Source organism: Petaurus breviceps, unplaced genomic scaffold, assembly GCF_028583685.1.
Source record: "Petaurus breviceps papuanus isolate PSGF00001 unplaced genomic scaffold, PetGlider_PUasm1.0 227, whole genome shotgun sequence".
In the NCBI taxonomy this organism is placed as follows: domain Eukaryota; kingdom Metazoa; phylum Chordata; class Mammalia; order Diprotodontia; family Petauridae; genus Petaurus; species Petaurus breviceps.
The window spans coordinates 3,383,728-3,403,813 of NW_027185896.1; the positions used below are offsets into that span (position 1 = coordinate 3,383,728).

At 37.4% G+C, this 20,086-nt stretch overlaps 1 long non-coding RNA gene across 1 annotated transcript in view; it reads left to right on the forward strand.

Annotated features, from left to right (window-relative positions):
- LOC138166977 (uncharacterized) overlaps positions 1-20,086 on the forward strand; it is a 90,216-nt gene that overhangs the window by 42,370 nt on the left and 27,760 nt on the right. The window contains exon 3 of the long non-coding RNA XR_011169790.1: positions 17,628-17,678. This is a non-coding gene — a long non-coding RNA (uncharacterized lncRNA). The remainder of the gene's footprint in view (positions 1-17,627; positions 17,679-20,086) is intronic.

Here is a 20,086-nt window from a genome sequence, read left to right on the forward strand (position 1 = left end):
CTCTCTCTCTCTCTCTCTCTCTCTCTCTCTCTCTCTCTCTCTCTCTCCTTCCTTCCTTCTTTCTTTCTTTCCCCAGGGCCTAGCAAGTCCCTGGTATAATGCTTAATAAATGTTTGTGGATTGACTGATTTGCCCAAAGTCAGATGGGCAAAGTCATTGTAAATGGAAGAATAAGAACTCACAGAAGTTGAGGGGTGTAAGGAATCTCAAAGGTCATCAAATCCACCAAATATCTAAATAGGAATCAACTCTGATACGCCCAACAAGTAGTTAGCTATCTAGACTTTGATGGAAGACCTCCGATGAGGAAGAAGCTGCTGTGTTGTGAAGAAGTACACTTTGGGACAATTCTATTAGGAAGTTTTCTTCCTAGTTTTCTCCTCCTTCATCCCCTTTGCTGGCTATCATGCCCCTTAACCATGGGTCTTCCTTAAGGTTCTTCCCCAGGCCCTTTTCTCTTCTCTCCCTACAGACTCTTTCCCTGTTGGTAACCATATCAGCTCACACTGGTTAAATAGTCTTTTCTTTGCAGATAATTCCCAGATATATGTGTCAAGCCTGAGTCTCCCCCCTGAGCTTCAGTCCTATTGAGGATAGATCAAAAGATTTATCCCAGAGACATCTCAAACTCAAGATTTATAAAACTAAACTCAACTTTCCACTAAAAAGCTCCCCTCTTCCAAATATTCCTTTTTATCAAAGGTACCACTATCATTCCAGTGGCCCAGGTTCATATCTATCCTCTACTTCTCATTTACCCTCATCCCACATTGATAGTTGCCAAATCTTTCCAAACCCACACTTCTCAAATTTTCTCTGCTTATGCAGCAACTATCTTAGTTCAAGCCTTTATCACCTCTCAATTATATGATTGCAAACTTCTGCTTGCCTCAGTTTCTCTCCTTTCGCCCAGCAGAGGAGAGACTCTGCTCATTCCTCCATATTGCTCTCCTTTACTCACTAAACTCTGATGGCTTCTTGTAACCTCTAGGATAAAACATCAACTCCTGTTAAGTTTTTAAAGCCCTTCCCAACATGGTCCCAGGCTACCTTTTCATCTTTGCTGGACAATATGACCCCTTCCTTACTCTCCAGCCCAGCCAAAGTGGCCTTCTCTTCATTGCTCATTTATCTGATTCCAGCTCCTCTCCCTCATACCTTGGTACTAACCATTCTATGTGGAAATGTACTTTCTCCTCTTTGCCTTCAAACCTCAGGTAAAGAACCACCTTCTACAGGATGCCTTTCCTGATCACCACCCCCTTCCCAAGGGCCACTGTCCTCCCTCTAAAACTCCCTTTATTGAACTATTTTGTATTTATTCCCTTTGTGTTTTTTCCGCCTACATTTATTTATGTACTTCTTGTCTCTCCAGTTGTATCATACTTTGTACTTGTATCCCCTACCCCCTAGCATAGCCCCTGACACATAGCAGTCACCTAATAAATGGTGTTGCTTTATTCAAAAATTGATTTATATCAAGCTTACATGTCCCTCTCTGCAACTATCACTCACCGTTCCTTGTTCTGCCCCCTGAAGCTGAGTAGAAAAAAATCAGTTCTGCGCTCATACATCAGCTCTCCAAATACTTGAAGACAGCTATCATGTCTCCCCTAAGTCTACTCTTTTCTAGCCTATTTATTCCTTAGCTCTTCCAAGCAGTCCTCAGATGGCATAGTTTCTATTTTGCTCATTGTCTTAATTATTCTCTTCTAAAGCCACCCTAGCTTGACAAAGTCCATCCTCAAATGTGAGACAGGACTGACCCAATCCTCTAGCTGTGACCTGGTCAGGGCATATGAGTACAGGAATGTCAACTCAGTTGTTTGTTTTTTTTTTAAAGCAATCGGGATTAAGTAACTTACTCAAGGTTACACGGCCAGTTGTTGCTGGGTGTGGTGCTGAGTATCTGGGCCCCGCTTTGATCCAGGTCATCCCGACACTGGAGCTGGTGCTCTTACTCGCTGAGCCACCTGGCCGCCCCAGTCAACTCAGTTCTAAGGAATATTTCTCAATGCAGTCTAAACTGGCATGTGTCAAATGCATGTCTTCCTCCAGCCCTAAATCCATTTCTTGTTCCATTATACCACACTGATACCTACAATATATTGAAAGTAATTTTATGGATGTGTTGTAAAGAAAGAACCCATTTATTTACAAATATCCAGGCTTAGAAGTGCTGTCCTGCTGTGTGTGAGAATTGGACTCTACCACTTGATTTTATTAACATTGTCAAAAAAACCAAACAAAGCAAACAACCCAGTCTGATTTCCATGTGCTTCTGGGAGCTTCCACAGTTTTGCATGAAGAGTCAATCTTACTGTCAGTTTTTTTCTAAAAAATTAAAAGGAGGAGACAGTAAGAAAAATGAGAATGATGAAGGCAAGCTTTGTTTTTGCCCAGTTTTACTGACTCGGCAGAAATTGCCAAATATCAGCACTTGGGAACTAAAAGCAGGTCTGCACCTGGCTCTTCAGCAAATACAGTCTGTGCCTTCATGGTTTGTTTTGATGGATTTGCTTCAGTAGCAATGGAAGTCCCCACTGCAAAAGCTCTGCTAGGTTAGATGGTGTCAGGAATTGGTAGTAAGGCAGTGAGTTGCCCTTTAGTGGGATTATGAGGCATGGCCCTACCACTAACTAGCTATATAACATTGGACATATCGTGACAATGGAAAAGAGTCCAGGGTTTGGAGTCAGTCAGCCTGGGTTTGATTCCTGGCTCTGTTGTTTATTACTGAGGAACCTTGGACAAGTCAGTCAGCCTCTGCATGAGAGCAGCTTAGGAAACAGAGCAACTAATGTTTCATAAGGAGAAATTAGGACCCACTGGTGTGAGACTGGCTAATTTCTCACTTAGGTTATAGGTAGGGAAGCTGATCAATTAGGGAACTTGAAGTTTCTAGTCTGGAAGACTCTGGGACATAGAATATTTCAGATACTGATGGGTCCCAGGGATGTTGCAGAACAGGGAGCAAGGAGAGGGGACATAGCTAGGGTATAGATAACATTTTGAATGGAGAAAGAGTAGGTCCTCCTTAACTGTAGTGTTTTCTACAATATTCCATACTGTAAGGCATTCTCATTTCAGTGTCTTAAATGAATGAAAAATGGGCCATTTTTTTCACAGAAATTTATTTTGTTTGAGACCTCAGCAGGATCATATATTTTAATCCTCCATCTAGGAGATATCTGAATCATGTTAATTTAAAATTAGATGGCATTGTTGGGGAGAGGGCTGTGAAAAGTGAATGAAAGGAAATGACAGGCCCATAACTGAAAACAAAGAAGGTACTAGAATGAATGTTGCACCCTTGATAACTAGGTATTGCTTCCTGCATTTTATAGTGGACAGAAGTTACCATCTACCAATGCAGCTGGTAAGGGCTATTATGATAGCAGTGTCTCAACGGATTTGGAAGAGCAAGGAAAAATAAGCCATATGGTACCTGGGGGACATTGGTTTCAAGCAAAGTTTAATTTACTGATTAAATGTCAGTATATCAGAAATCTACCATAATACCTAGAATCAACTCAGATTTCCTGAAAAGCCAGGTAGTTAGGAGAAAAAGATAAATCTCTTTGGTTGAGATGAGATTTGGACTCAATATCATCATTCTCTTTGGAAAGACATCCCCACCCCCAGAATTAAAAGCAATTAGATATCAAAGGCTAATATTCCACATCTAGGATGAAAAAAGTATTTAGACCTGGTCTCTCAGTTCAATGGATGAATGAGATTCATGTGTAGTCTTTCTTCTTCTGGGAATTTTAATTATCTGAGGGACCTGCTTTGGTTTAGCTAGAATGTTGACATATACTTAAAAAATTGTGTGTACCCTCCAGGGTCTTCTTAGCTAAAAGGATAATATGAGGCCTAAAATGAAGAAAGAAGGTTAATGGCTTTGGTTTAAGAGAGAAGTATGGGTAGGGAGTTAGGATTCATGAAAATATAGTAACAGAGGTGAGTTAAATAAAGTTTCTAAATCCGACCAAGAATTAGATTTAACAGTATGTCCAAAGTGTCTTCATTTCTCAAAAGTATTTTTATTTGATTGTTGATATCTTAAAAGAAAATTAAGTGGTCTGCTATATTATTAGCAGGTTACATATAAATATCTCTTCCCTTTCTAAAAGTTTTGTGTTAGTTATGTAACATTTCACAAATCTTTACTCATTTTTAATTGTCCTCATCTACAAAATGGGGTAAACTATAACTTCCCTTACCTATCTCAGAGTACTAAGTGGGAAGATGAATAGGGGTTGACAAGTTGACTGTCCCAGTGAGTGATGAAAACAGCCTCTTACTCCATGTTCTCTAGTATAAGCTAACCCCCAAAGCATAAAAAGTTCCTGCTCAGTAAGACACAATTGAGCTTATTGCTTCACTCATTGGAATCCTACTACCTAAAAGTATTAGTCCAGAAATTGGAGAAAGAGCGTCGGTGACTTTTACTTAAGGTAGACTTCTCAAAGTGCTTATGGGGCTTTAGGCTTCATAAAAGTATAGTAACAGAGATGAGGTAAATAAGATTTAGAAACTATCTGGAATCATTCCTCCAGTTCTCCCACGAATTAGACTTATTTGTCTATCCAGTCTAAGGGTCTGCATTTATTAAAAGTATTCAACTGTAAAGATCGGAAGGAACTGATGCAGAGTGAAGAAAGGAGAGCCAAGAAAATAATCGCTGCAACAACAACAATGTAAATGGAAACAGCAGCCCCTGAACAAGAGAAACCAAATGCTGCAAAATGATGGAGATCAGTCCTCACCCCAAAGAAGAGGCCTAAGAGGACGTCATATCTATGACTCTGCAGAGGCTCGAGCACACAGAAACATTTCAGAGATTGCTAGTTTCATTTTTCTATGTATTGACTGGTTTTGTGGATTTTAAAAATTCCTTATGTGAGATGCCCCTCTGGAGGAGGGAAGGAGAGGTATATGGGGGGAAATTTAGACTATGTCAAAAATAAAAGCTATCAATACAAACATTTTTAATCAGAGCATTCTTTGGTTAAAACACACATGTATAAGAAAAAAGGAATAAGCTCTTAGTCTGCCTTAACAAAAGCGTGGCATCTAGGCACAGGAAGGTGATCATCCCTCTGTGTTCTGTCCCACTTATGCCATATTTGACTAGTTATGTTTGGTTATGGGTCCTACAATGAAGGAATAATACTGACAAACAAAAAGGTGTCTGGATAATGTAGGTAAGGACATCAAGGAGAACTCCAAGCCATGTCATGAAAGGATATGATGAAGGAACTAGGGATATTCTGTCTGAAGAAGCAGCAGCTCAGGGGTATGTTGGCAAATGTTTAACGACCAGCTCTGTGGGACATATATACACACACAAATAAAAATGTCATTAAATGTGAATATTATACATATACAAATATTATTTCCATTGCTTTTTCAAGTCTAGACAATCAACAAAACAATAAATCAATCCCTGAGTGATATCCTTCACCAGTTTCTAAGGAATAATTACTCACATTAAAAATTTAACAATCACCTCTTACAAGTCAGTGCAAGCTTGCTCCAGCACACCTCTGAATATGACTATTTTCAAACATTTGAAGGACTGTTATATGGACAACGTATTAAATTTGTTTTACCTTCCCCTAGATAGCGGACTTAGAGGGAAGTCGATTTTGGCTTGACGTAAGGGAAAACTTCCTAACAATTAGAGCTGTTCCAAAGTCAAATGTAATGCCTTATAGAATTAAGTGGTGATTCAGTTGATCCATTTTACAGATGAAGAAACTGAGATCCATAGAAGTCAAGTAACTCATCTAGACTCCATAAGTAGTATGATGAACAGTATCTGAACCAAGGTCCAAATCCATTGTTCTTTTGCGACTTGATAGAAAGCTCTTCCTCTTTGGGCGTCTGTCAGCAGTACCTGGACAATAATAGCTGATACAAAGACCACGGATTTGAAGACGAAAGATAATGCCCTCAAGGGTTGTCTGCTTCAAATCCCCTCATTTTATAGATGAAGAAATCAAGACCTAGACAGGTGAAATGACTTGTCATACTTCATCACATATGCATGTGGTTCTTTAAAGGCTTCTATGTATATGATACCATGGGGTGGTCACTTGTTGGGGATGGTTTGGAGGGATTCCTGATTTTGAAATAGACTAAACTAAAGTCAATGTGCAAACCTTTTACTTCAGACCAAACATCTGTGTACTTGGACAGGCCAGAACTATATAAAAAGTATTATATAAGTCAATCACCTTTCAGGGGAAAAAACATTTAGAGTTCCAGCTGGTGATACCAGAAGCAAAAGTCCACAGCAAAATTTCCAAAACTCCCAGCCTGACTATGAAGTGGTAGTGGTAATAGTGGTGGCAGTGGTAGTTGGATGAGGGTTCTGGAGACAGCAGGTAGAACTTGAAGCAGCTGCATGATGGGGTGGATAGAGAGCCAGGCCTGGAGTCAGGAAGACTCATCTTCAGATCTGGTCTCAGACACTTACTAGCTGTGTGACCTTGGGCAAGTCACTTCTCATCCCTCTAACTTTCCCTCTCATTTTTCTGAGAGGAATACTTTTAGAAGATTTTTTTCCCCTTTAGTCAGACTTCTAGGTACATGAGATTTCTGACTTTCTACAGTTTTGTACTAAAATGCAGGAAATGAAGGAAAAAAGCCTCTGAAATTTAAGTGAAAAGAGAAATGACAGAACCTATTCTTCAACAACAAAGTGTATGTGAATAGAGTGCTGGGCCTGGATTCAGGAAGATCTGAGTTCAAAGTCAGCCTTAGATACTTCCTAGATGTGTGACCCTGGGCAAATTGCTTAACCTCAATTTGTTTCAGTTTCCTCATCTGTGAAGAGAGGATAACACCTGCCTCTCAGGGTTGTTGTGAAGATCAAATGAGATAATAATTGTAAAGTGCTTAGCATAATACTTGGCACATAGGAGGTGTTATAAAATGCTAGCTTTAGTTATGTGTGTGTGTCTTTGTGTGTGTATGCATGCATGTGAATATGTACCTATATACACATGTTTCTTAATACATGCATATAACATGCATGTACATGTAATATATGTATGTACACACACTCACACACCCATACTTTGAGGGAGAAGTAAAACCACGGCTCAGAATTCCATTAAATCAGAAGCTAGAAGCAAAGAGGAACTCTAAAACCCTATGAATGCTATAATCCCACTGGCAACAGTCTGTATTCACTGTGGGATCAATGGGACAGCTTTGAGCTTTAGCCATAAGAGAGTCTCAAGGGGCAAAGCCTAGAAGAGACTGTATGCCACATGTACACCTCTGACTGAGACTACAGCACTGGAGAGGCTATAGACCATACAAGATTAGTGGGGAAAAGCCCATTGACAGGGGTGTGATGACATGTGCTGAAGCCATCTGTGGCTTTGCAGGCTCAGAGGTCTGAATTGCCCCCTCCACATTTGCATCCTGGTCACACATGTTCACTATGTGCTGTCTTGCCACAAATGTTCTCTTTTCCCACTGATGATGCATGTCACCTGGGAGTTACTGAGGTTTTAAGGGCAAGATCTTTTATTGCTAAATTTCTTACTCTATTCCTTTGCTTTCAGCTAATCCTGTCCTCTCCTGAATAAAGAGAGTGAACACATTGGTAGGAGCCCAGGTGCTATGGTTTCAAGTGGGTGTGAACCCACAGAACACTTTTATTCTGGAATAGCCTTGTCTGGGGGACCCACCGTGAGAGCTGTGTTTTAGTTATCTAGTGTTTTAGGGCAAGATCCTAGGGGACATTAGATGTATTTTATCTGGATCTGAGATTTTTACCAACATGAAGAATCCCTGCTTATGGAAACTCCACTAACAGCAGATTGGGCATTCCTCTATCATTTATAATCTTAAAAAGTGGCTTGGTAATGTGATAATTTAAGCCATTTGTACATGGTCACACAACTAGTAAATGTTTGCACTGAGATTGAAACATCTCAATTTTAACTGTATATCTAGTATACTTTCCATTATTCAGTGCTGCCAAATCTGGAAGATAACTCTATAGTCTCTTCCATAAATCTTCTCCCCAGGCTAAAAATCCCCCATTTCTTCAACAAATCCTTGTATGTCATGTCCTCTAGTCCCTTAACTATCCTAGTCACGTTTCTCTGGGTGTGCTTCAGCTTGCCAATATCAATTTCTTTCTACAAAGAAAAAAAAAACAGTCTCTATTTATCCAGAAACCTATTAGGGAAGATAAAATCAAAGACACTCATATATTTAAATAAATTGGCATGTATTTAGTCCTCATCATAAAAACAGTAACAATTTTAATTATGCTTATGTTTTAGTCTGTACCATAAACAAAAAATAATCTGAAAGAACATGACTTTTTTATTTTGCCAAATGAGGCTCATACAGATCAAATCAGTGCTGTCAAACCCTATACCACCACCATTTACAACTTCTTATCCTTTACGTAAAAGATAAAATGTCCCTGTGGGTTGTTAAATATCAGGATGATTTTTTCTCTTGCTAAGCAACTGGTGTGACTCTGATTAGAAATGGTTGTAAAAAAAACACTAAGGCTGTTTGATAACTTATATTATATTAATATCAATGTCTATATGCTGATACTTCTGCCCTAGGATGGGTAGCCTGAATAGTGTGTATTCATCAAATAGGCTGGGAGTAATACTGAGGTAGAAAGGCTAATGATGTCCCCCTTACTTTTTCCTCCTCTTTGCATATGCATTTTTAAAAATCACTTCATTTGGGTAATAATTACTAGTCTCTCAAGAGACACAAAGGATTTTTCTAGCTCATAAAAATGAACTCCAATCTTATCTTTAAGTCATTCAATCTCAACCAGGAGATGATCTTTGGCCTGAGTTTCCTAGGTAATTGTGTGATCTGTGTTGTGTACTCAGCCTTAGACTTATCTTTGGAGATTAGCATTGGGTCATATTATTCAAGATTTTTAGAGCTCAGTGGGATTTTAGGTGAGGAAACTGAGATCCAAAGAGAGGAAATGATTGTCTCTAGCTAGTGTGATCTTGTATGTAAGGGTGATGTCTACCAGGTCCAGAATGTCACAACATTCAGGTTCTGATCCAAAATTGTCCTCATAAGAAACTCCAAAATATGGGTCCCCATCAAAGGTATTCTGGTTAGTGTAACCATCACCAATCATTTGATAAATATTCATCCACAGTAAGCTCAGAGATGATCAAAACGAGAACTTCTGAAGTTAATGATAAACAAGTGATATTAACAAAGGTAGTATGGAAATCCACAGCTATCTTATTGGATCTGAAATATTAAATTTACATTTGAAAGAAAGGCACTCAGCAGAAAAGATTAGAAAAGAGAGTCCTCTGTCCAAAGGGAGAGAATGGTTTTATAATGTATTTTATCTGTTCGTTTGCTGTTTGCCTCATGAATGTAAAATAAAGTGAGATTTACTAGACAGAGAGACAGAGAGAAAGATTGATTGGTGATAGACAGAAATAGATAAATGATAGATAAATGATTGATAGATAGAATGTTTTTTAAGTGTTATTTGCCAGACTTTGTGCTAAGCATGTGAAATACAAATAAAGGCAAACAAGCTAGTTCTCACTCTCAAGAAGCTTAAATTTTAATGGGAGAATGAAACATATAAAGGTAGGCTGGGAGGTGACATACCTATAGAAGTGACATGGAGGCCTGGTGTCAGTCAAGATATGGCACAACTCATCTATCAGAGACTGGCATCCCAGGGACTATGTCCAGGTTTCCAGGATGATGGTATGGAGAAGGCAGGCAATTTCTGTTGATATTTCCTCTTCTTTAGGGACTTTTTATTGGTTCGTGAGCCAGATCTGAATCCTGTTGCTCAATTTTCAGGACCCTCTCTAATTTGGCATCATCCTACCTTAGCTCATTTTCCCTCCCTACACGCATGTATACTACCGCCAATCTAGAACACCCCACTCAAAACAAAGACAAAACACACAGGACATTTGCCCTGTTCCCCCTCCCCCATTTTGCTCCTTCTGACTGGAATGTCCTCCTATAGCTTCTGTACCTCCTGGAATTCTGCCTCTTGGCTGAAGATCAGCTTTAGGGCCACCTACCTTCTCTACAATATCTTTCCTGGTTCCCCTATACAGAAACAACCTCTGGCTTTCACAAGGCATTGTTTTACATCTCTCTATTGCCTGTATCATCTAATGATCGTATTATGTTTACCTTGTATCCAACTCTGATGGTATGGTATCTTATGAAGGTTACCTGAAAGCAGAAACCATACCTCATCTAAAAGTTGTATTTTTCCTAGCACCTAGTAAAGAGTTCTGAACAATGTGGGTAGTACATGTGGATATCGAGAGGGGGAAGAAGAGAAAGAGAAGAAAGAATAGAAAGAAAGAGGGATAAGAAAAGGAAGAAGAAAATAAAGAAGAGAGGAAGGAGTTTCTGAAATTTTGATAAGAAATAGGTTGGTGTCTCAAGAAGGAAAAAAATCCTTTGAAAGAGGTTTTGGGAGAGAGGTTATAGATGTATGTACAAAGGAGAGAGGAACTTGTTTGTTTTGGCATTTCAGGTTAAGCAGAAGACAGATCATCCATTTAAAAATAAATTGAAAATGGCCTAAAATAAAAGAATATGTAGTACAATTTTCTAAACATGGGAGTTTTGATGAATTAATAAGTTAATTCAATATTTATTAAAAAAAACAATATCCAAGGCATTTTACTAGGCACTGTGGATATAAAAATAAACAACAATCTAAAGGAACCTATAACCTAGGAGAGAAAATGGGATATTTGTACATGTAATTATAATAAAAAGGATACTATGATCAGCATATGATCATAGTATGACAGATAAATAAGGTGATATGAAGGGTAATGGTCGAGAGCAATTATTTCTGGCTGATGGGAATAAGGCAGACTTCTTGGAGGAGATAGAATTTGACCTGGGCTTTGAAGGATGGAAAGGATATCAGGTTATGTAGTTTTGTGGTTTGTCCTTTGTTCTTGAAGAAGACCATGACATCAGTGTGATGATGACATGATTTACAAGTGACTTGGATTTGAGGGAGAGAAGACTGTGCAAAGTCACCAACCTCACTTTCTCCTCCAGAGCCATCTGGGTTGAGTGGCCCTATATTCATCAGGATGACTGCAGATAACCCAGGATGCAATGGGAGACCCAGGCCCTTTAAGCTAAGGTCTTTTCAGGTTCTTATTTTGAGTGAGGCAACACCCATTCAGTGAATAGGCCTATTTAAGAAATGAGTCAAGGGAGGGCCCCTTTAATAAAAAAAAAAATCAAACTGGAAGAGGAAGGCCCTCAGGGCTGCTCCTCAAAAGAGAAACATTTACTATTTACCTTGTAAATAGACTCTGAGCCAGGAAGGACCAAAAATAACCATTTCTTGGGATGAGACCTGTTGTTGTGGAATCCAGGAGATCCAGAGTGAATTGGGTTTTGTTAAAATAGAATACCAATAAGCTAAATGGAGTAGGAAATAGATGAAAGTGAGCATTCCAGCCTCAGCTTAAGTAAAGATGCTAAAGCAGGAAGTAGGAGTTGTGATCAGAGGAAGGTGGATAACCCAATTTGTCCAGCACATACTATATATAATGTGGAGCGGTATGACCTTTCTGGAAGGTTAGGTTAAAATTAGATTATGAAGAACCTTGAAGAGCCCCTTGTGCCTTTGTTAGTAGTTAATAGGGAACCATTGACGGACCTTTCTTAAATAGAGGAGCATCATAATCCTGTATATAAAAACCATATACAGCTGGGAGTTTTATTTTAATCAAACTAGAATTAGGAACTGATTTTCACTTCAGAGAAGACTGACCCTGTGGACATCATCAGAACAGTTCCCTAGTTCCTAGAAAAGACTAACATGTAAAAGTGAGAGCAAGCAGGGGCACTGCAAGAAGCTTCTGAGTAGGCTGTTGTCAGTCTGTTGTAAATATGGATGGAGGCAATCAAAACAAGTATTGAGACATCTCTGAGTGAGTAAATCAATAGGCTTGTCTCCAATTGTTTAAAGTCAAGTGCAGCTTTCAATTAGGAGAAATCTGGCTGATCTTGGTTTACATCTTCTCTTAACCATTTCAGGGCATTCCTGGGGCTCTGTTCCATCCTTGACAGTGTGGCCACTTGGGCAAGAGTGATGAGGTGCAATGGTGCCAGCATGCACCAGTTGGAACTGGATCATGATATCTGATTGTCATCATGGGGAAAATTTATACCCAAGAAATTGACAAATGCTGCACATCAGGACTCAATTAGTGTTTTATTGATTGACTAGACTTAAGAAAGTTATAGAGAGATGAACTGAATGAATTAACAAGTGTATTCAGTATTTAATAACACTATATCTAAGATACTATGACTATGGAGAAAATGTGAATAATGCTGGTCAAAAGTGTATCATGTGTAATATATTTTTTTAAAGAGTTGATCATTAAACATTTACCAGCATACTCCTAGTACCAACTGATATAAGTCCCCTTCATATAAAATGTCTTAAGCTCAAATGAGATGGAGAATATAGTTTTGGAAACAATAGTCTCTAACAACATGTGTATTGAAAATAATCATTAAAGAGATTGGATTACTGCTATAAAAATTTTAGATGGTACTTGAAACACATGAAAACATATTTAGAAGGGAACCATCAGAAACATAAGATCACAGATAATTTTAGAGCTAAAAGGAACCTTAGAGATTATCAAGCTTAAACCACACCTCCCACCCCCACAGTTTCACATTTTTAAGGACAGATAGATAGCAAAGTAGATGTGGATAGAGTGAGGACTTGGAGTCAGAAAGATCTGGGTTTGAATCCTCACATCAAAAACAAATTGTGTGACCCTGGACACATCACTTAACATTTCTGAGCCTCAGCTTTCTCATCTGAAAAATGGGGATAATAATGGTGTCTACTTCATAAGATTGTTCATGAGGATTAAATGAGATCACACAAGTAAAGTACTTTGAAAAATTTTAATTTGAGTTAAATTAATTTTTTTCATTTCATTTAATTTTTTTAAATTTAATTTTAATTTATACAGCAGTATAAATGCTAGCTATTATTATCATATATGAGGAACTGAGAGGTTAGATAACATGTTTGTGGCCACATAGTTTATAAGTGTTTGATATGGAATTAGAACATTGTTGTGCTGATTGGAAATCAACATTTTATCCTTCATGCCAAAGGAGTTTGTCTCCAAGAATAGTTTAGGAAAATAAATATGAATCCTTGGTCGCCTCCCACAGAAAATTAAGTTCCCTTGTAAGATTATGCCTAGTAACAAAAACAACAGCAAATGACATTTATCTAGTGCTTTAAAATTGGCAAAATGCTTCACATATATTAGCACATTTGAGATAACGCTAAGCAAAGGAACTATATTCCCTTCTAATATTTGCAAATCCAAGTCAATTGCAGAATACCAGATATAGATTTGAGCTGATGCTTTTTTAGAAACCCAGATGTGCTTATTGAGTAAGTTAACTGAGTAAAGTATCATTTATTTCCCTACTATATATGACCAGTATATTCACACTGCTGTTTCAAAAGTGTATGTTTGGGATAGGGTAGGGGCTTAAGGGGAACAGCAAATGGAGATGATATAGACCTTGCCTAAATTGCCAAGGTTAACTAAGAATTTAATCAACTGCAAAATTCACCTTGATGGAGGAGTTTCCTGATGGATCTTTGATGCTCTGACTCAGGCTTTGATATCTCTTCTCTAGCAAAATGACTCAATGTTAGGCATGTGGAGCTACGATTTTTAGCCTAATATGAGATAATATTTCCTAATACTTAGAGTTGGCAAAGTAGAATGTACTACTTAAGTAAGTAGTTAACCCCCTATTAACAGAGACCTCTAAGAAGAGTCTGGATGACCATGTGCTAAAGATATTGTAGGCATCAAGCTCCAGATAGCAGCTGCGTCATAGGGAACAATTTTCTGAACTCCAAGTTCACAGTAGAAAAAAATTTAAATGATGCTTGGCAAGCAACCACCCATTAATATCAAACAGTCCCACTCCTCATCCTGCCCCTTCAATGAGAAATTCAGATTTATCTTGGAAGCTCCTAGTCTCTATCTCCCACTCCCTATGGGACACTTGCAACTGGTTAGTTCACTAGAACCTCAAAATCAACATGGTTAAACCTATTTTCTTTTCCATGATACCTATTTCTCTGTCTGATTCTTCAATTTCTGTTGGTAATGGTACCATTCACTAGATGTACCATATTCTTTATCTTGGGAATATCTTGGGCTCATCTTTTCCCCTGACCTCATAGTCATTCATTCTTGTCAGTTCTTTTTTTTATAATTTCTTTTTTTTGTTGTTGTTTTTCCCCCCATCTTGGTCTTTATTAATTTGTTTACTTTTAGTTTACAAGATTCATTACCACAGTTCCTTGAGTTTCAAATTTTCTCTCCCTGCCCCCCCCTATGGCAGCATACAATCAAGTACAGTATCTGCAAATACTTTCACATTAGGCATTAGTCAGGTTATAAAGAAGGATTATATCAAATGGAATGAAAAATGGGAAAGAGGAAACAAAACCAAACAAGAAAAGAAAGAGAGCAGGTAGTTTGCTTCAATCTGCATTCAAACTCTGTTCTTTCTCTGGATGTAAACATCTCTCTCCATCATGAGTTTTTGGGGTTGACTTATGACTCTGGATTGCTGAGAAGAGTCCAGTTTATCAAAGTTGGTCATCACACATATGTTGTGTCTGTAATTGTGTACAGATTACTCCTGGCTCCACTCTTCTCACTCAGCATCAGTTTGTATAAGCCTCTTCAGGTAAATATGAAGTCCATATGATCCTCATTTCTTATTGCACAATAGTATTCCATAACATGCATATACCACAACTTGTTCAGCCACTCCCCAACTGATGGCATCCCTTTCATTTCCAATGCTTTGCTACCACAAAAAGAGCTGCTATAAATATTTTTGTACATATAGGTCTCTATGATCTCTTTGGGATACAACTCTAGAAGTGGTGTTGCTGGGTCAAAGGGTATGAAAATATTTATAGCCCTTTGGGCATAACTCCAGATTGCTCTACAGAATGGTTGGATCAGTTCACAACTCCACCAGCAATGCATTAGTGTTCCAATTTGTCCACATCCTCTCCAGCATTTGTCATTTTCCTGTTTTGTCATCTTAGCCAATCTGACTGGTGAGATGTGGTACCTCAGAGTTGTTTTGATTTGCATTTCTCTAATCAAAAATGATTTAGAGCATTTTTTCATATGCTTAATCTTTAATTTCTTCCACTGAAAACTGCCTGTTCATATCCTTTGACCATTTATCAATTGGGGAATGACTTGTATTCTTAGAGATTTGACTCAGTTCTCTGTATATTTTAGAAATGAGTCCTTTATCAGTGACATGGGTTATAAAAATTCTTTCCCAATTTTCCACTTCCCTCCTAATCCTAGTTACATTGACTTTGTTTGTAGAGAATCTTTTAAATTTAATGTAATCAAAATTATTCATTTTGCATTTTACAATGTCCTCTAATTATTGTTTGGTCATAAAGTCTTCCCCTCTCCACAAATCTGACAGGTAAACTATTCCTTGCTTTCCCAGATTGCTTACAGTATCAGTCTTTATACCTAGATCATGCACCAATTTAGACTTGATTTTGGTATATGGTGTTAGATAATGGTCTATGCCCAGTTTCTGCCATAATATATTCCAGTTTTCCCAGCAGTTTTTGTCAAATAGTGAGATCTTATCCCAAAAACTGGGGTCTTTGGGTTTATCAAACAGTAGATTACTATAGTCATTGACTGCTGAGTCTTGTGTACCCAATTTATTCTGTTGATCTACTACTCTATTCCTCAGCCAGTACCAAGCAGTTTTGAGGACTGCTGCTTTATAGTACAGATGAAAATCTGATATAGCTAGTCCACCATCCCTAGCATTTCTTTTCATTAATTCCTTTGATGTTCTGGACCTTTTGTTCTTTTAAATGAATTTTGTTACTATTTTTTTCTAGCTCTATAAGGTAGTTTTTTGATAAACTGATTGGTATGGCACTAAATATATCATTTAATTTAGGTAAAATTGTTATTTTTATTATATTAGCATGACCCAGCTATAAGCAATTGATATTTTTCCAATTAGTTAAATCTGACTTTATTTTTGGGAAAAGCGTTTTGTAGTTGTGTTCATATAGGTCTTGGGTTTGTTTTGGCAGGTGGATGCCCAAATATTTTATAATGTCTACAGTAACTTTAAATGGGGTTTCTCTTTCTATCTCTTGATGTTGAATTTCATTAGAAATATACAGGAATGCCAAGGATTTATGTGGGTTTATTTTATATCCTGCAACTTTGTCAAATTTATTTATTGTCTCAAGTAGTTTTCTACTTGGTTCTCTAGGATTCTCTAAGTATATCATCATATCATCTGCAAAGAGTGATAGCTTGGTCTCTTCTTTGCCTAATTTGATTCCTTTGATTTCTTTTTCTTCTTTAATTGCTACTGCTAACATTTCTAGTACCAGATTGAATAAGAGAGGTGATAGTGGACATCCTTGTTTCACCCCTGATCTTATTGAAAATGCTTCTAGCTTCTCCCTATTACATATAATACTTGCTGATGGCTTTAAATAGATGCTACCTATTATTTTAAGGAAGGCTCCATTTATTCCTATACTTACTAGTGTTTTTAATAAGAATGGATGTTGTATTTTGTCAAAAGCCTTTTCTGCATCTATTGAGATAACCATGTGGTTCTTGCTAGTTTTATTGTTGATATGATCAATTATACTGATGGTTTTCCTAATATTAAACCATCCTTGAATTGCTGGAATAAATCCTACCTGATCAAAGTGTATTATTCTTGTGATAATTTGCTGTAGTTTTTTTTACTAATATTTTATTTAAAAATTTTGCATCCATATTCATGAGGGAGATTGGTCTATAATTTTCTTTCTCTGTTTTATCTCTTCCTGATTTAGGTATCAGTACCATATTTGTGTCATAAAAAAAATTTGGTAGGACTCCTTCTTCACTCATTTTCCCAAACAGTTTGTAGAGTATTGGAATCAATTGTTCTTTAAATGTTTGATAGAATACACCAGCAAATACATCTGGCCCTGGAGACTTTTTCCTAGGGAGTTCACTGATGACTTGTTCAGTTTCTTTTTCTGAGATGGGGTTAAGTAATTTACTTCCTATTCAGTTAATTTGGGCAGCTTATATTTTTGTAAATATTCATCCATTTCACTAAGATTGTTGAATTGATGTGCATACAACTGGGCAAAATAATTCCTAATTATTGTTTTAATTTCCTCTTCAGTGGTGGTAGATTCACCCTTTTCATTTTTGATACTTATAATTTGGTTTTCTTCTTTCTTTTTCTTTATCATATTGACTAAGGGTCTATCAATTTTATTGTGTTTTTTTTTTCATAAAACCAGCTCTTACTTTTATTTATTAATTTAATAGTTTTCTTAATTTCAATTTTATTAATCTCTCCTTTGGTTTTCAGTATTTCTAATTTAGTATTTAATTGGGATTTTCAATTTGTTGTTTTTTTTCTAGCTTTTTCAATTGCATGCCCAATTCATTGACCTCTCTTTTTTCTATTTTATTCACATATGCACTCAGCGTTATAAAACTTCACCTAAGAACTGCCTTTGCTGCATCCCACAAATTTTGGTATGTTATCTCATTATTGTCATTCTCTCGAATTAAGTTACTGATTGCTTCTATGATCTCTTGTTTGACCCACTCATTCTTTAGGATTAAAGTGTTTAGTTTGCAATTAGTTTTTAGTGTCTTTCCATGGCCCTTTATTGCATATGATTTTTATTGCATCATGATCTGAGAATGATGCATTTATTATTTCTGCCTTTCTCCACTGAATCTTGAGGTTTTTATGTCCTACTATATGCTCAATTTTTGTGTATGTGCCATGTACCACTGAGAAGAAGGTATATTCCTTTTTATCCCCATTCAATTTTCTCCAGAGATCTATCACACCTACCCTCTCTAAATTTCTATTCACCTCCTTAACTTCTTTCTTGTTTATTTTGAGGTTGTATTTATCAAGTTCAGAGAGGGGGATATTAAGGTCTCCTGCTAGTATAGTTTTTCTATCTATTTCTTCCTCTAATTCCCTTACCTTCTCCTCTAGGAATTTGGATGCTATACCACTTGGTGCATATATGTTAAGTAATGATATTGCTTCATTCTCAATGGTGCCTTTTAACAGGATATAGTTTCCTTCTTTATCTCTATTAATTAGATCAATTTTTGCTTTTGCTTTATCTGAGATAAGTATTGCTACCCCTGCTTTTTTTTTTTACTTTAGCTGAGGCATGATATATTTTGCTCCTGCCTTTTACCTTTACCCTGTGTGTATCCCTCTGTTTCAGTTATGTTTCTTGCAAACAGCATATTGTAGGATTACGATTTTTAATCCATTCTGCTATCCACCTCCATTTTATGGGAGAGTTCATTCCATTCACATTTACAGTTATGATAATTATCTGTTTCTTTCCCTCCATCCTATTCCCTCCCCTGTTAATGCTTATATTATTTCTCCCCTTCTCCCTCCCCCTTCTTAAGAGTTTTCCTTTTGACCACTGCCTCCCTCACTATTCCCTTATCACCCCCCTCCCTTTTCCTCCCCTTCCCCCTTAATTCTTCCCTCCCTACTAACCACTCCCCCCCCATTTTGTAGCCCTTTCCCCCTCCTACTGCTTGTAGGATATTTTTATACTTAATGAAGTATGTTATTTCTTCTTCATACCAAGAGTGACAGGAAGAAATCGGATGTGAAACTCCTCTCTCTCCCCTCTTTCCCTCTCCATAGAGTCCTATGCTTAACTGGTTGTGTTATTCCCTCCTTGCGTCAGAACCAATGAGGGAAAAGCTCATATAATACTCATCTCCCTCCCTTCTTTTCCTCTGCTATATTGTTTTTATGCCTCTTTGTGTGGCATAATTTACCCTTTTCCACTTCATTCATTCCTCTTCTTTCATTGCAGTCCCTTTGTAGCCCTTAATAAGATTTGTTTTAATTGTCATTTTGTGTAATTTATAGTCATACCCTCTACTTGTCTATAAACAGTTTGCTCTTATTAAATAACAGGGTGTGTGTGTTTTCCTTGTTTACCTTTTTATGTCACTCTTGCATCTCATAATTGGAGGTTGAATTTTCCATTGAGCTCTTGCTTTTTCATCAGGAAGGTCTGTAACTCTGTTATATTCTTGAATGACCATCTCTTTGCCTGGAAGAATATGCTCAGTCTCACTGAGTAGGTGATCCGTGGTTGTAACCTGAGCACTTTTGCCTTCCAGAAAATTGAATTCCACTGCCTCACATCTTTCAGTATAGAGGCTGCCAAATCCTGTGCAATCCTCACTGTGGTTCCTCGATATTTAAATTGTTTCTTTCTGACCACTTGAAATATTTTCTCTTTTACCTGGTAGATCTTGAGTTTGGCCACAACATTTTGAGGACTTTTCAGTTTGGGATCTCTTTCAGGAGGTGTCCAGTGGATCCTCTCAATTTCTATTTTACCCTCAGGTTCTAGTATCTCAGGGCAATTTTCCTTAATGAGCTCTTGGAGAATGTTGTCCAGACTCATTTTTTCATCATGATTTTCTCAGATTATCTCTCCTGGATCTTTTTTCCAGGTCCATTATTTTTCCATTGAGATATTTTACCTCTTTTTCTAATTTTTCATTCTTGTTGTTTTGTTTGACTAATTCTTGATTCCTCATAGAGTTATTTGCTTCAATTTGGTTGATTCTAGTTTTTAGTGAATTATTTTCCTTGGTTAGTTTTTGGAGCTCCTTTTCTATATCACACACTTTTCTTTTTAAGCAGCTGTTTTCTTCATTATAATGTTTTTCTAATTCTGCAATTTTGATTTTAAAAGAATTATTCATTTTGTCTGCTGTCTCTCTCATTTAGTTTTCAAAGTTCCCTTTGAGCTCATATAGGAGAGACTGTGCTTGGGACCTGTTCACTGTGATGTTTCAGTTGTGGCTGTGGAGTCAACATTGTCTCCCTCTGAGTTTGGTTCCTCCCTCTGAGTTTGGTTCCTCCCTCTGAG